Consider the following 15,070-nt stretch of genomic DNA (forward strand, 5'->3'; position numbering starts at 1 on the left):
TAGCGAAAAAAAAAACATTTTGGCGCCACAGTATCCCTATATGACAACAAGCAGTAAGTTGGCAAGCTCTGTAAAGGGGGTGGGGGATTGTGGGGGAGTCAGGGTTTGGGTGGGTCATGGAGGGTTTTTGGCATAATAGGAAAGGTAAGGGTGAATTAGGGATGTGGCATGTATGGGGCATTTTTTTTCTTCATTAGGTCCCCATTCTACTTGTTGGCAGGGCCCACCGCCCAGGTGACCAATGGGCTAGTAACTGGGACCCCCTGAGTGGGAAGGCCCTACTAATCCTGCAGGAGGAAACTTTGTGCAACTATGGAAAAAGAAGCATTGCGTATGCCTTCCCACCAGAGATTCAATTTATTGCCGGTGGGAAGGCATTTTGGGGAGATTAGTCGCAAGCGGTAGCCGGGATTTAACCACAAATGACTAATCTCCCCATGGGCCATGGCCCTAAATGTCAGAACCCATTTTCGAATGCAAGTGCAAATCACAAACTGACTTGCATTTAAACACTATTGAAAAATGTAGTTGAATTAGTACGTACTTATCTATACTGTGCCTATGTGTCAAAAGCTGGCTTTGCTGAATAAGACACAAGGTGCAAAGTACAGGGCATACGGACACAAGGGAACCTCGGATAAACATTTACTTGAATATTCAGCACTACAAGCATTCTGTGCTCCAAATGGTGCAGTTTGCACTAGGGATGCACCGAATCCAGTGTTTGGTTTGGGATTTGGCCAAGAAATGGCGTTTTTTGGCAGGATTCTAATCTGGCTGAATCCAAATGCCTGGCCAAACCAAATCGGAATCTCTAAAATCCTGACAATTCTAAGATAAGCTAAGATTTGGTGTTTGGACGAACCAAAAAATAGTGGATTCAATACATTCCTAGTTTGCACACATTTTGACCTCAGAAAAAATGTGAAATTTAACAATTTAGAAAACTTGGACCTACATTGGTAAATTGTGCACAAATTGCAGCACTGTTTTGCAGGTGCCCACTATCATATTATCGACATCTGGCCTGAAATTGGGCAGATCTCGATCGGGCAGGTTTGACTGATGGTGTCTATGCCCGCCCCTAGGGCCAAATGATCGAATTAGCCCAATATTGTCTACCCGTAGGTGGGCTTATTGGGAGAAGATCTTACAGTGTATGGTCACCTTTACTCTGTTTAGAGAAGCGGTGAATCCTGCAGGGCAGTCCCTGAAAAAATTAGCACATGCCCTTCATTTTTGGCACATGCAAATTACCGTAAGAGTGGGGAGGGAGTAACTTCTGGCAACAAATAGTGGTATTAGTGCCCAATTAACTTGGCACAAGTCTGTAGCACCTATTGACATGTCCTTCTAGGTGAACCCTAAAACTAAACAATGCACGTGACTCTGGTACCTGTGGGTGATCAAACCCAAGCCCCTACATTACCCTGATCCAGTAATGTAAATATAAGGGGTACAGGGGGCACAGCTGTGCTGGACCCCGCAGGCCCACCAGGCAGTGGACCTTTAGAGCCCCTCATTACTATATAAAAACATGGCTCTGGCTCTTCTGATGTCAGCTCAATCAGAAGCATTGTGGCGGAAACTGCCTTTGTGGGGCACTGCGAGTGTCCCAGTTGCCAAATTTGTGACAGGGGCCCATAGTTAGTTGTGCCATATCACATTATATTATGTGTAAAATTAGGTGACATCATACGAGGTGGGTGAAAAGCAGAAAGGGAGGAGGAGGAGCTGCTGATATATCATTACAAACTGTCATGCTCGGCATACACTGCGTTGCAATGCTCTGCATGCATGCTGTATTTATTGCACTCTGCCGCAGCGCTGATGCATGCAGTTAACAGTATATTACACTGCATTTGCACTGTATTAACCCCTGCTTTGCACTGAAGTGTTAAGGGTGTGCGTCCATTTCAGGGGATTACCTTTTGCTGCGTTTTAGGGATAAAAAAGGCTGCACAACTTCCTCCTGACTTACAGCAGGTACAATGAGTGATACATGAGGTAGGCAGTGAATGGGCAAATTATAGGTGTTACAGAAATACTGGCCTGACCCGGAGATGTCTGTGTATTCATCTACATGAGCAACTCTAGCCTATGAGAGATGTTTCCTAGGGGACACAGGAAGATCTCGGACCTATTTACTGTGACAGACATCTGTTTATACTTACTGGTCACATTTAGACTTTGGCAGGGAAAATAAAGCTGTATTTCTAGTTTAGAGGTCTGCACGTCCACATAAAAATGGGAAAGAATGTCTCACTCCGAGGCACTAAAATCCTCCCCCTTTTGTGCTTCTGGGAACTTTTAAAGGTCCAAGTTAATAGATTTATTGTATCCTAATGTATGTGTTCTGCTTTTTTCACACAGGACATTGCTGCATTGCTGCTGCCTGCACTGCTGTTTGTCACTACCAACACGCAGAGGTCTCTCAGTGCACTGCTCTGTTCAAAGTTAGCCAATCAGCTGCCTGGCCCAGTAACAACACAGCCATCTCCTTGGAAATGGGTGGGAGGGGTGAGCGGGACAGCCCGGGGAGGGGATAGGCAGCAGGTCTTGCTGGGGAAGGGGAGGCAGGAGGAGGCTCCTATTGTCAACTGGGAAGAAAGTTCATTGTTGGGAGGGAGAGAGAGAACTTTTCAAATGCGATTTGCCTTCTGCTTGGGGCTTGTGGGCCGGTGCTGCCTGAGGAAGGCTTGTTCTGAGCCGGTAAGTGTTTCTCACTAATGGGACGGTGTGTATTTGTGTAACGGTGGCTGGGTAACAGGATCCCCCAGAGGAGCTATTGTGTGCAGCAGCAGCCCCCCTGGGCTCATGTAACCGTAAGTCCTGGGGCCAGGCCCAGCCGCTGCCTCCTCGCTGGGGCAAAATAGATTGCATGACTGGGTCTGTGGCCAGAACTGCAGGGGGATACAGTAGCATCTCACTGTACGCTGTAGGGTGAGGGGCCCCTCTCCTTGTTCTACAGTCTAGACCAATCAAGTGTTTTCTTTCATTTTGATGCACACAGTCACTGGTTTATATCATTTACAGCGCTGTTACTATTAGCATTTGGTGGCAAAGCCCCAGTCCTGTTCTGTAGCGCTGTGCAATTGATGATAAGTAATGGCACACACTGCTCCAGGGGACGGCTGTGCTGGCATGGGTACTCAGCCTACACTTGCATATGTGGATTCTGGGAGTTGTAGTTTAACACAATTCAGGTGTCTGCCCAGTGTTAAAGTTAACTTCTTGCTTAACTTATTGTCCATGATATTCTGGTACCTTGTATATAAGGAAGATTATTACAGTCAATATCCCATGTATTGGTATAGGATGTGCCGCACAGTGTAATTGTGAAGGTGAGAATAGTGCACTTACTTGTTTTGTACCTACAAAGGGTTATATCCCTATGTCTTCTTATCATACACAAATATCAAAGGTGTTTGTTTTGCTTAAGCTACTTATGTTGTCGAACTACAGCTCCCAGGAGCCTGTGTTGGAGGCTACAAGTGGCACTCCTCAAGCTACAGATGCTATATTTGTTGTTTTTCATTTCCAGACATAGCATATTCTGAGATGCTGATGTTGGTGCGTAATACAGATGTGGGCATGGGCACCACGACTGGGTTTAGTGTGGGACAGAAAGGACATAAAGGGGGGGAAGTACATTTTGTGTAACAGTGTTAAAGACTTTCAGTATATATGTATCCAATTTGCAACCCAGTTGATGAACTGCAACTAGCAACTGGAGGTCAGGGGATGGCAGAGGTTGCAGTTTAGCAGTGACTGTGGGGCTGCAGGTAGGACACCTCGGATTTACCAAATTGTACCCTCTTGGATGACCTCCCGGACTTGGCCCTGTTCCATAATAATTATGTTTCTTCGCAGGTATATGGGCCATTAGACCAGGGCCCTGATCCGATGGGACAATTAGACCTCCCTGATTAAGATCTCACCAATTTTAGGCCAGATATAAGTTGGGTAAGCCCGTCCGGGGTACCAATACACAGGCAGATACGCTGCTGAATTGGCAGATGAAATCTGCTGTTTATGGGCACCTTAAAGTTGGCCATACCTGGGCAGGTAACATTGAACATCCCACTGGACATTGGCGTGTTGATGAGGTCCTTGTTGAACTGTACCCTGTAGGCCTGTGTGATCCAGTCATTGACTCCAATACATTCCACAATATGGAACTTCAGTAATGTCTATGAAACTCCCTAAGGAATCCTGCCTTCTGCCCCTCATGTTTTGTTGTGATGAGGTTATTTGACGTCTTGTGTCGTACCAGCCATACTACTAAAAACTACAGCATATGACATCTGGAATTCATTTCTCAGACTGGGGGATCCAATTTTACTCTGCTACCCACACTTCCTGCTTAGGATTTTGTACTCTTGTGTGCATTTCCCTGCAGGAAGTTACATGTGGCACAAGAATTTCTTCCCCAACTTAAATTGAACAATAAGGAAACAAATCAGGAGTCCAAATAGCACAAAGTAGTTTTCAAAGGCACAAAAGAAAAGGTTCTGAGGATTCTGGACATCGTTTCACTGCATGTTAATGTGCAGAGACCCTTAAACTAGAAATACGGCTTTATTTTCTTCCAAGGTCTACGTGTGACAAGGAAGTATAAACAGTTGTCCGTCATAGTAAATAAGGAGGCACGAAGGCTTCCCACGTCTCCTTGGAAACACCTTTTATATGCAAAGAGAGGGGATAATGGCAAGAGAATGTGTAATCACATGCTGGGTTAGGAAGTGACTTATATGTATGTATGTAAGTATAACTTAATTTATAAAGCGCCACAAGGGTACGCAGCGCTGTACAATCTTACAGAATACAAAATTACGCAGAGGGAAGACAAGTGATATAATAAATAAATACAATAAATATATATAAATGCTCAGGGAATAAGTGCCATGAGGTATGAGACACAGTAGGAAGGAGGTCCCTGCCCCGTAGAGCTTACAATCTAAGTGATCTTATATGATATATATGAGTATTTTGTATCACTTCGAATTATATTCGTTTGCAGAAACTGAACAAGCTGATATATCAGAAAAGGTTTTTTGCTTTTTGTGTTGTTATTTTGGTAGCACATACATAAAGCAGCACTGCCTTGCTTTATGGTTGAATTCAATCTTGGAGATACTAGGCATTGTCCCAACAGAATTTGCAACCTGGCACCCAGAGACACATCTCATTACATACAGCACTGCATGCAGGAGGTTAGTGGTACAAGGGTGTCCCACGTGACACCTATGCAAACTGGGGGGGCACCAAGGGATTTTAGGTGCAAGGGAGCCCTGTCCTCACCTCCTGCTTATAGCAGCTTAGTCCTGTGTCACACAGATCACACTCCTGGCAAGGATCACTGCATGGGGGTGCTGGGGGCTGCCATTTTGCAGCCTGTATCACTCCTACTCTAGCTCTTCATTAATGATCTCTCTTGTCTGAAACCTAGTGTATTATTATGACTTGATCAGTAGGGGTCATTTACCAACATAGGTGCTAACTTGCCCCAGTGCAATTGCCATTAAAAAACAAGTAGATGTTTACAGTCAGTAAACTAATGGCTGATTGGTTGCTACAGGCAACTGCACTCGTGCAATTTAGCCCCTGTGTTTGAATATGATAAGGGAATACAAAAGCTCAGAGAAGCAAATTAACCAACCCCACAGCAGTCTTAAACCATGGCATGTGATGATAACTGGATATATTAAGTAGCGGCAGTAATGAGATATTATTATTGTGTACATTAATATGACACAGAAATGTTTTAAAAAGACAAATTTAGGGTTAATGGTTTCCCTTTTAAAACACAACACACATGACAAATCTTTTAAGCTCTGCAAATATACGAAATTTGAGCCTTTAGCTGTCGGTGCCATTTTATTGCTTTACAACTGGCCACCTATACAAATACACACTTCATGGGTGATTAGCAGTACAGGCACAGACTGCGCAACACAGGTTTATAGGCAAGCACGTGGTACGGCTCGGCCAATTACTAAACAGTCCTACTATACCCCCCCTTCCCTTTTTAAGGCATTCAGTTCACTTTCTCTCATGGCATTTATCACGGATCACTTGCTGGGTGAGGGCAGGACTAATCAAAGATGTATGTATGTATGTATGTATAACTTTATTTATAAAGCGCCACAAGGGTACGCAACGCTGTACAATCTTACAATATACACAATAACACACAGGGAGGACAAGTGATATAATAAATAAATACAATAAATATATATATATATGTGCCATGTGGCATGAGACACAGTAGGAAGGAGGTCCCTGCCCCGTAGAGCTTACAATCTAAGTGGTTGGGTAACATACAGGCACAAACTGGAAGGTAAGAGTGCACCAGGTATGGGCATTTGCCCTTAAGCGCAGGACTAGGCAAGATAATGTCTTAGTGCTCCAGAAGGTAACAGCTGAGTTTTTTCTTAAATAGAGTTGGTGAGTTTTCCCTACGGAGGGATTCAGGGATAGAGTTCCAGAGGTAAGGAGCAGCGAGATAGAAAGGTTTAACACGAGAGAGCGCAGTGGGTGTGGATGGTGTAAAAAGACGGAGGCTCTGAGAGGAGCGGAGGAGACTACCAGGAACGTGCAGGGAGACCAGTGAAGAAATGTAGTGAGGAGCAGAGGAGTGAAAGGCTTTGAATGTTAGTAGAAGGATTTTGTAAGCTATCCTTTGCTTAACAGGCAACCATGCAAGAGTTTAATTGAGGCTGAACAAGTTCCCTCTTAGGAGAGAGCAGGAGGATCCTGGCAGCAGAGTTTAAAATTGATTGCAGGGGAGAGAGGTGGGAGTCCGGGAGGCCGGTTAGTAGGAGATTGCAGTAATCTAAGCGGGAAAGGATAAGGGCATGGATTAGTGTTTTAGCTGTTACTTGTGAAAGAAAGGGGCGTATCTTGGCAATATTGTGGAGGAAAAAACGGCAGGTTTTGGCAGTGTTATTAATATGGTTAGCCTTAGAGTGCACCCCTAATGCTCAGTGTTTGTGGTAGAACTTGGGCCACATGGGATTTTTAAACTGCTCAGGCAGAAAACACCCCCTTTTTGCCTCTGTAAGGGAAATTTATTGCTTAAGGCAGATAGGGTGTGACAGGCAGACTACCACTCAGATTGCACCCAATAATGCCCAATGATTCTGAGATAAATATATAGAGTGGTTGCCTACAAGCAAGTTGGGGTGCTAAGATTTTTGAATCACAACTGAGATATTGTGACGTGCAGGTCCTGGACCCTCACCCATGCTAGCGTCCCTTCTCAACCTGGGCCTGACCTGACAAGTTTGAGAAGGGACTTGGGGTCAAAAGCCTACCCCCTAAGTTGACATCAGATATGACATTAGAGGGATGCAATCTGGAAACAGTAGCCCAGCCGCAGCACATAAATGATAAGTACATTGCGCTGTGGTGGACATGGCATACTTGCAGGTATGGACCCAACCTGTACAACAGTACTGAGAATAGGTGCTCTCCATTTCTCTGTTAAGTGACTGTTCTGTGCTTTAATTAGCTCCAGAGGCCAGCACAGAGCTTTAGCAGAATCCCCCTTCCACCTGTGTCATTTACTATTATTGATATAAATATAATAATAATTGATATAAAGCCATAGTGGCTGTAAGGCAGAGTATCACCCTTGGAAGAAGGCACAGAGAAGGTCCCTAACCGTACAGGTACAGCAGTGCAATATGGCAGCTGTAGGGCAATAACACTTTAACAATCCCAGCACCAGTCTGGGGACATATACAAAATCAGTTTTACCCTGGGCCCCGCCATTGCTACAAACAGCCCGGACTCGCTGTGCAGCCTCTAACTCCGCTAAGGAGACAGCCCTTGGTCATGTCAGCATTCATATTACAGATAAGATCTTCCCGCCAAACATTTGAAAAACCTGCTGTCGGTTATTGTGCCCTTTCACCTGTTTCCCTCACCCGCGTGCTTGGGGAACATGAGCTGGGCCCATTAATAATTTACTCAGAGTCAGGTTTCAGGGACTTGTGCACCTGTAGTACGATACAGCAGGAGCAGCCAAGGGAATGGAACGAGAGGAGACCATTATATGTCTATTTTTAAGGGCTTCTTGTTTTAAACTGTTTTCTGTATAGGTTTCTATTGTACTAGTAATGACCTGATCAGGGAAATAGGAGGCACTTTAGCAGTGATACCAAAACGATATATATTGTTATGCCTCCTGTATCAGTGTGCCTATTGGAAGTAAATGCAAAGTAAACCTTCAGCTGGCTGGGAGCTGCCATTTACAGCAGACGGATGGCCTTATGCCTGGGGGCTTCGGACAGAAGTTTTAAACCTTTTAGGATGATGGCTAATGGCTGATTATTAGCAACTTTTCAGTTGGGCTTCATTTTTTATTTCTTATAGATTTGAAATATGTATCTTCTTTTTCTAACTCTTCCAGCTTTCAAATCAGCCAAAAAACTGCTCTGTGAGGCTACAATTTTATTGTTATTGCTGCTTTGTATTAATTATCTTTCTATTCAGGCAATCTCTCATTCAAATCATTGCCGGTTGCTAGGGTAATTTGAACCCTAGCAACCAGGTAGCTGCTGATTCCAAACTGGAGAGCTGCTGACACAAACGATACATATTTCAAAGTAAATTTCTAAGTGAACATGCCCTTTAATTTGTGCATCACATGAAAATAATCTGTCCTGTTCCATTCACACATAAACTGCAATGGCTGGTAATTTTGGATATTGTGATACTTTTTTTTTTTTAGCACAGAAAGAAACATGGCAGGCTTTTTACCACAATCTGCCATTGCCCATCTAATACACAAAGTGTAGCAGAGTATAGCATTTATCACATCACAGTAGAATACTGGGGTGTCTTTACCTTCATGCTCTGCATGTCTACTTTAGTGTATTATATATAGAGTTGGCACCTAGCTGGTAACAGGCAAGCCCTGTATTACAAATTTACCCTAGGTATAGTTACTTGTAGATTTGTAATTTCCAACTGTTCCACAATGCTCGCCCCTTATTTTGCCCCACTCCCAGGTTACCCCTGCACACTGCCTACCATATACCTACCTGATCTGCCCCTTAACATCCTTGTTCTTTTGTGGTTGCCTATCCACCCCTTAAGCTGGCCATAAACGCACCAATGTTATCGTACGAAACCTTGTTTCATACAATATTCGGTGCGTGTATGGCGGCTCGACGAGGCGACCGATATCGCAAAAGGCTGCGGATATCGGTCGACTCATCAATTAACCGGGTTAAAAGATTTGCTGTGCCCGAGCAAAATCTACGTTCAGGGCTGAATCGGCAGGTGGAGGTAGAATTTCTATTGTTTCTACCTCTATATCTGACAGTTCAGCCCTGAATGTCAGTGTAGGGTGGGAACGATCTTCTGTGGGACCAATGCTACAAGTATGGCCACCATTAGTCAACGGCACTGTCCCCATTACATCAGAGCTGGACTTTTTATTTTAAAGATGTGGCGATGTAATATTGGGGGTCAGTGCGTGCTGGTGAAAGTCTACTACCAACCTAGGAAAATCTATCCCCCTTTAGGTAATAAAAATACACGTTTTAATTAGAGTTCAATTTTATATAGCTAAACTGTACCTTACGCCTCGGGAAAGCAAAATGGTAGCTCCCATCAATAGTATGCTACGACTTTATATGGCACCACCTATTTCATGGCAAAGAGAAACCCTGCTTTTTGAAGTAAGGAAAAGATGCATTCCTAGGCTGCATAAGGAACCCCCCCAACCCCAGCTCGTGACTGTGCTACCCTAAAGGTTTAAAGGGCATATAAAATCTGTTACCAACACAGGTTGATTTAATATCTCTAATGTAATAATGCTTCTCTACTGCACTGCACTTCAGTTAAAGCCCCCATTCAACCCAGACTTATCATTACTTTAGTACAGGTATAGGACCCGTTATCCAGAATGCTTGGGACCAAGGGTATTCCGGATAAGGGGTCTTTCCGTAATTTGGATCTCCATACCTTAAGTCTACAAAAAAATCAATAAAGCATTAATTAAACCCATTAAGATTGTTTTCCATCGAATAAGGATTATTTATATCTTAGTTGGGATCAAGTACAGGTACTGTTTTATTATTACAGAGAAAAGGGAATCATTTAACCATTAAATAAACCCAATAGGGCTGTTCTGCCCCCAATAAGGGGTAATTATATCTTAGTTGGGATCAAGTACAGGTACTGTTTTATTATTACAGAGAAAAGGGAATCATTTAACCATTAAATAAACCCAATAGGGCTGTTCTGCCCCAATAAGGGGTAATTATATCTTAGTTGGGATCAAGTACAGGTACTGTTTTATTATTACAGAGAAAAGGGAATCAGTTTTAAAATTCTGAATTATTTGATTAAAATGGAGTCTATGGGAGACGGCCTTTCCATAATTCGGAGCTTTCTGGATAATGGGTTTCCGGATAAGGGATCCCATACCTGTACCACCTAACATTTCCAAGACCCTCGGGGGAGCACTTGCATAGCCCACTGCCCTGTGGTGCAAGGTACTTGCGGTGCATACACACTGCAGCCTTAGAAGGCACATGGTTGTAATAGGTTATACCTTAGCTATCGGGGCCCCTGATGTTGTTGGGCACCCTGATAAAGCAACAGACTAGCCCAATAATAATGTCCAAGATATATTGCTATAACTGTGCAAGAACTCTTTCTAAGGGGACAACAGCAATCCAACTGCACGGCTATTACAGCAACCAATTTAATTCCAATCTCTCAGCTGCTCCCTTAGGTATTAACTGTGTTCAAGATGAGATTTTGATTTTCTTAAATATGTTGTGAGAAATTGCTTCTTTCCTGAGAGCTTTTTAGTTTTAAATTGCACGTTGGAGAGAGATGGGAGAAACTCCCATACACGGTTTGTCATTCTCCCATTGTTTTATCCCATACATGTACTGTGCACCTATTGGTAAGGTTTGCCCCCCCCCCCCCCCCCCCCCCCATTAGAGGTGCAGGCTAACAGAGTCTTCTCTTTAAATGGGGGAGTAGGGAAGGTCTGTGCCCCCAGTAGCCCCTCTTCTTCTTTTCTGCTGATCCCGTGCTCTGTGCTGCTGTCACTTACCTGAACTTAGGGACCCACTTACTATATACTGTATATATAGAATATAAATGGCACACTATACTGTATATATAGAATATAAATGTCACACTATACTGTATATATAGAATATAAATGTCACACTATACTGTATATATAGAATATAAATGTCTCACTATACTGTATATATAGAATATAAATGACACACTATACTGTATATATAGAATATAAATGGCACACTATACTGTATATATAGAATATAAATGGCACACTATACTGTATATATAGAATATAAATGTCACACTATACTGTGTATATATAGAATATAAATGGCACACTATACTGTATATATAGAATATAAATGGCACAATATAAGGTTGATTAGTAATAAATACAGATAGTTACTGCATGGCAGCTCAGAAACCAGTGCAATTAGTATGATAATGTATTTATCATTCCTATAGTATCAGCTTATATGACAGACAAACTTAATTTTCTGCTTGATAACTTGCGTTGACCCCTAAGCTTAGCTTCTGAGAAGCTGCCCAGAGCACACTGAGCATGTTCAGTGTCACTGACACTTCTAAAAGATTCCAGTATGGTGGCCGCCTGTGACAATTGAATCATTACTACTATAGAGATGCTGAACCTTTAGGCTTGTGCAATAAATTCAGTATATAAAAGATAGCATTTCTTTCCATGTTTATTTTAATGGTGAAAACACATGGAGCTACTTAGTTGCAGCTACTTGTCATGGCTACTAAAATAGACAATGCTGATCATTTACTGATAATTGTTTCTACGTGTGTTTTAGCAGAGGCAATTCTCAGTATTGTCTATGGCAGAGGATTTTCTGGTGTTAAGTAGCCGTGACAAGTAGCTGCTACTAAGTAGCTCTGTGTGTCTTCACCCTTAGGGGTTAGTTCTCCTTTGATATTCCCAGGTAATATAAATTTACTGTGTGGAAACTTGCTGAATATGCATGTGACCTGCACCTCTTGAGCTTTTAAGGGCTCTGGCACACGGGGAGATTGGCACGCGGGAGACTAATCTCTCCGAGTTGCCTTCACCTGCCATCCCACCGGCGACAATGTAAGTCGCCAGTGGGATGGCACATGCGGCGGCACGATTTCGGGAAATCGGCGAAAAAGACTCGCAAGTCTTTTTCGGTGATTTTCGGAAATCGCGCCGCCGCGTGTGCCATCCCACCGGCGACTTACATTGTCGCCGGTGGGATGGCAACTGGCGGCAACTCGGGGAGATTAGTCGCCCGCGAACAGGGAGTTTTGTCGCGGGCGACTAATCTCCCCGTGTGCCAGAGCCCTAAAACTTGGACTACAAACTGGCTGCTAGAATATTAGGAATACAAGATAAGAATAATGATAAAATTGAATCCTACGGATGAAGACACACTGGGCTACTAGTAGCAGCTACTTGTCACGGCTACAAAAACAGACAATGCTTTGATAATTGTCTCTATGTGTGTTTTAGCAGAGGCAATTCTCAGTATTGTCTATGCCAGGGTATTTTCTGGAGTTTAGTAGCCTTGACAAGTAGCTCCTACTAAGTAGCTCTGTGTGTCTTTACCCTTACATTCTATGTGTTTTTGATTGCCCTTGTCAGTCACCCAGCCAACCACAATTGTCCTTTTAGTTGCATGCTAGAAACAGACAGGCTTATTATTCAAAAGGATATAAAATAAGTCATGAAGACCAACTGCAAAGTTGCTTAGAAGACGTTGCTCTTTAAAATACTTTAATAATTTAAAGGGGTCTTTCATTTTTGCAGCTTTTTAGTGCATGTTGAATTATTTGCCTCTTCTGAGCCTGTTTGTTCATGTTGCTGTGGAACAAGAAAAAAAAACAGCATCCTGTATCAGAAAAATGAACGGAACGCAGGATTTGCAGTGCTTTTCCTGCTGAGCGGAACAATGGCATTCCCTGCCTGAAAAGATTTTCATCAGAAGTTATTGCTTGGCAAATCCCAACAGAATGCAGCTATTAATGGTGATTTGGGGGAACAGATTGATTAGAATTTTTTGGGGAGAGGGAAGATGTTATCATGGCTGCTCCCTCTCAATAGCCAATACAAAGATGCAGACAAATCCTGCGTGGAATAACCATGTCTATATAGTTTAACTGCAAAAAAGTAATATACAGTACACTTCTTAAAAATAGATATGATTATGAAAACATAAACAATTGGATTAAATATTTCAGTTGTTACAAGTTAGTAGTCATTTGGTTAAAATGACAAGTATTGCTTGTTTTATTAAGTCATAGAGCTGCTGTCCAGTTTCCAATGGCCTGCAGCTGTATGCCTCTTGCACCTTAACAGGCACCTTATAGTCGTATTGCACCCGTCTAGTCTGTTCTGAAGAAACACGCTCAAGTGTGCCGGTTGATGCAGGGGAACCAAGGAGTATAGTCCTGCAACAGGTTAGGTACCCGGGGGTTACCTGAAAAAGAAGCAGGTTATGGGTAGGATTTTTGGATTCAGGTAGCAGTTCTTATCTATATTTCTTCTACTTATATTATCTATATTTTTGTTCTTTTAAATTTTTAAATGCTTTTTCTACCATTCCCACTTCTGAAGATGTCACTTCCGGTTTGCAGGAACAGCACTCCCTGTTTAATGGTGGTTAGCGGGTCACAGATCGGGTTGCGGATAAAGCAGTTGTGGGTTAGATCAGGTAGCAGGTTTGAGCAGGTAAAATGACGGGCCCGGGTTGAGGGCTGTGGGCCACGGGTCCTGGTTGGGTCCCCGTTTCAAAAATTGGTTTCTGCACATGACTCTACCAAGGAGATACTGCCACCCAAAAGATGGTGATAATTCCATAGTTTTCCCTGTGGTCTACATCAGTAGGTGCAGCAGATTTACCCCGAAAGAATCACACACAGTCACAAGTTTAATGCTAAGCCGGCAAAATGATGTCCCACTATTTTCAGCACAATTATGTTTATTGTGATCGTACACAGATTATAGCAACATTGGTCCAAATGTTACACTGGAATTGTGGAAGGAAACTGCTGCATTGTGGGTAAAAACATGGCAAATTGCATCCAAAATTGCACCTTCCACACTGCACTTTCGTAAATTACCCTTATTATATATCATAATTAATATATCCAGTTGTTAGTGCCACCAGGAGCCACTATGAAAATTCCACTCTGTTTTTAGGCTTTCCAGGGTATTCTGCCTCAGTAGTAAAGAAATCCCTGCCATAATAAATGTACTAAATGTACTAGAATTCAGATTTTGGTGTGTTTTAATTTTATTGGCTTGGAATTTTAAATACAGCTATATCTTATTGTCCTGCCAAGGAACACAAATATGGGGGCATAGAAAATAACTCACGCTGACCATTTATTAGACAGACTAAATAAATGAAGTTTCTCAACTCTTAATTATATTATTTTTGGCAAATTAAATAAATCACATCTGTCCAAACACAGCTCCACTGAAAAATCACAGGTAAAAAATCCTGCGGCAATAGGAGCTCAGTTACAATTCTGCTACTTTCTATTTGTTGTCATTAGGCATTGAGCCCAGCAATTTCCAATAACCAGTGGCCCTTGAGTAAAAACTCTTCTACACAACTCCATTTGTTATTGCCCCAAAGGACCCTAAGCACAAATCCACCGGTTATTGGAAATTACTGGGCTCAATGCCGCTTTAATGCAGAAGTAGCCTTTTCTCAAGGACCACTGGTTATTGGAAATTGCTGGGCTCAATGCTGCTTTAATGTTGAAGTTGTCATTAAAGTAGGAATTGCCTTTTCCAGTTGCCAATGTTACAGTGGTAATTTCTTAACTTCTTTCTCTAGGGACCCAGATTAAGTGTGAATTAGCTTGGAGACTACCACTACCAGAATCGGCTTTTTTCTTTATTATAATTACTATACAAAGCTCTGGATCATGGGCACCCATTTAGTTTAAAGAGATACTGACACCAGAAATTGAACTTTTTGCATCTACATTTTGCATTTGCATGCCTTTAAAATTATTT

The 15,070-nt window shown here is 42.6% G+C and overlaps 1 protein-coding gene across 3 annotated transcripts in view; it reads left to right on the forward strand.

Annotated features, from left to right (window-relative positions):
• The first annotated feature begins 2,521 nt into the window (after positions 1-2,521).
• Positions 2,522-15,070, forward strand: part of rgs12 (regulator of G-protein signaling 12) — an 83,102-nt gene continuing 70,553 nt past the window's right edge. For all 3 annotated transcript variants that reach the window (XM_012955733.3, XM_012955736.3, XM_012955735.3), the window contains exon 1: positions 2,522-2,712. The gene's annotated coding sequence lies outside the window, so the exon portion shown is untranslated. The remainder of the gene's footprint in view (positions 2,713-15,070) is intronic.

This window comes from Xenopus tropicalis, chromosome 1 (assembly GCF_000004195.4).
Source record: "Xenopus tropicalis strain Nigerian chromosome 1, UCB_Xtro_10.0, whole genome shotgun sequence".
In the NCBI taxonomy this organism is placed as follows: Eukaryota; Metazoa; Chordata; class Amphibia; order Anura; family Pipidae; genus Xenopus; species Xenopus tropicalis.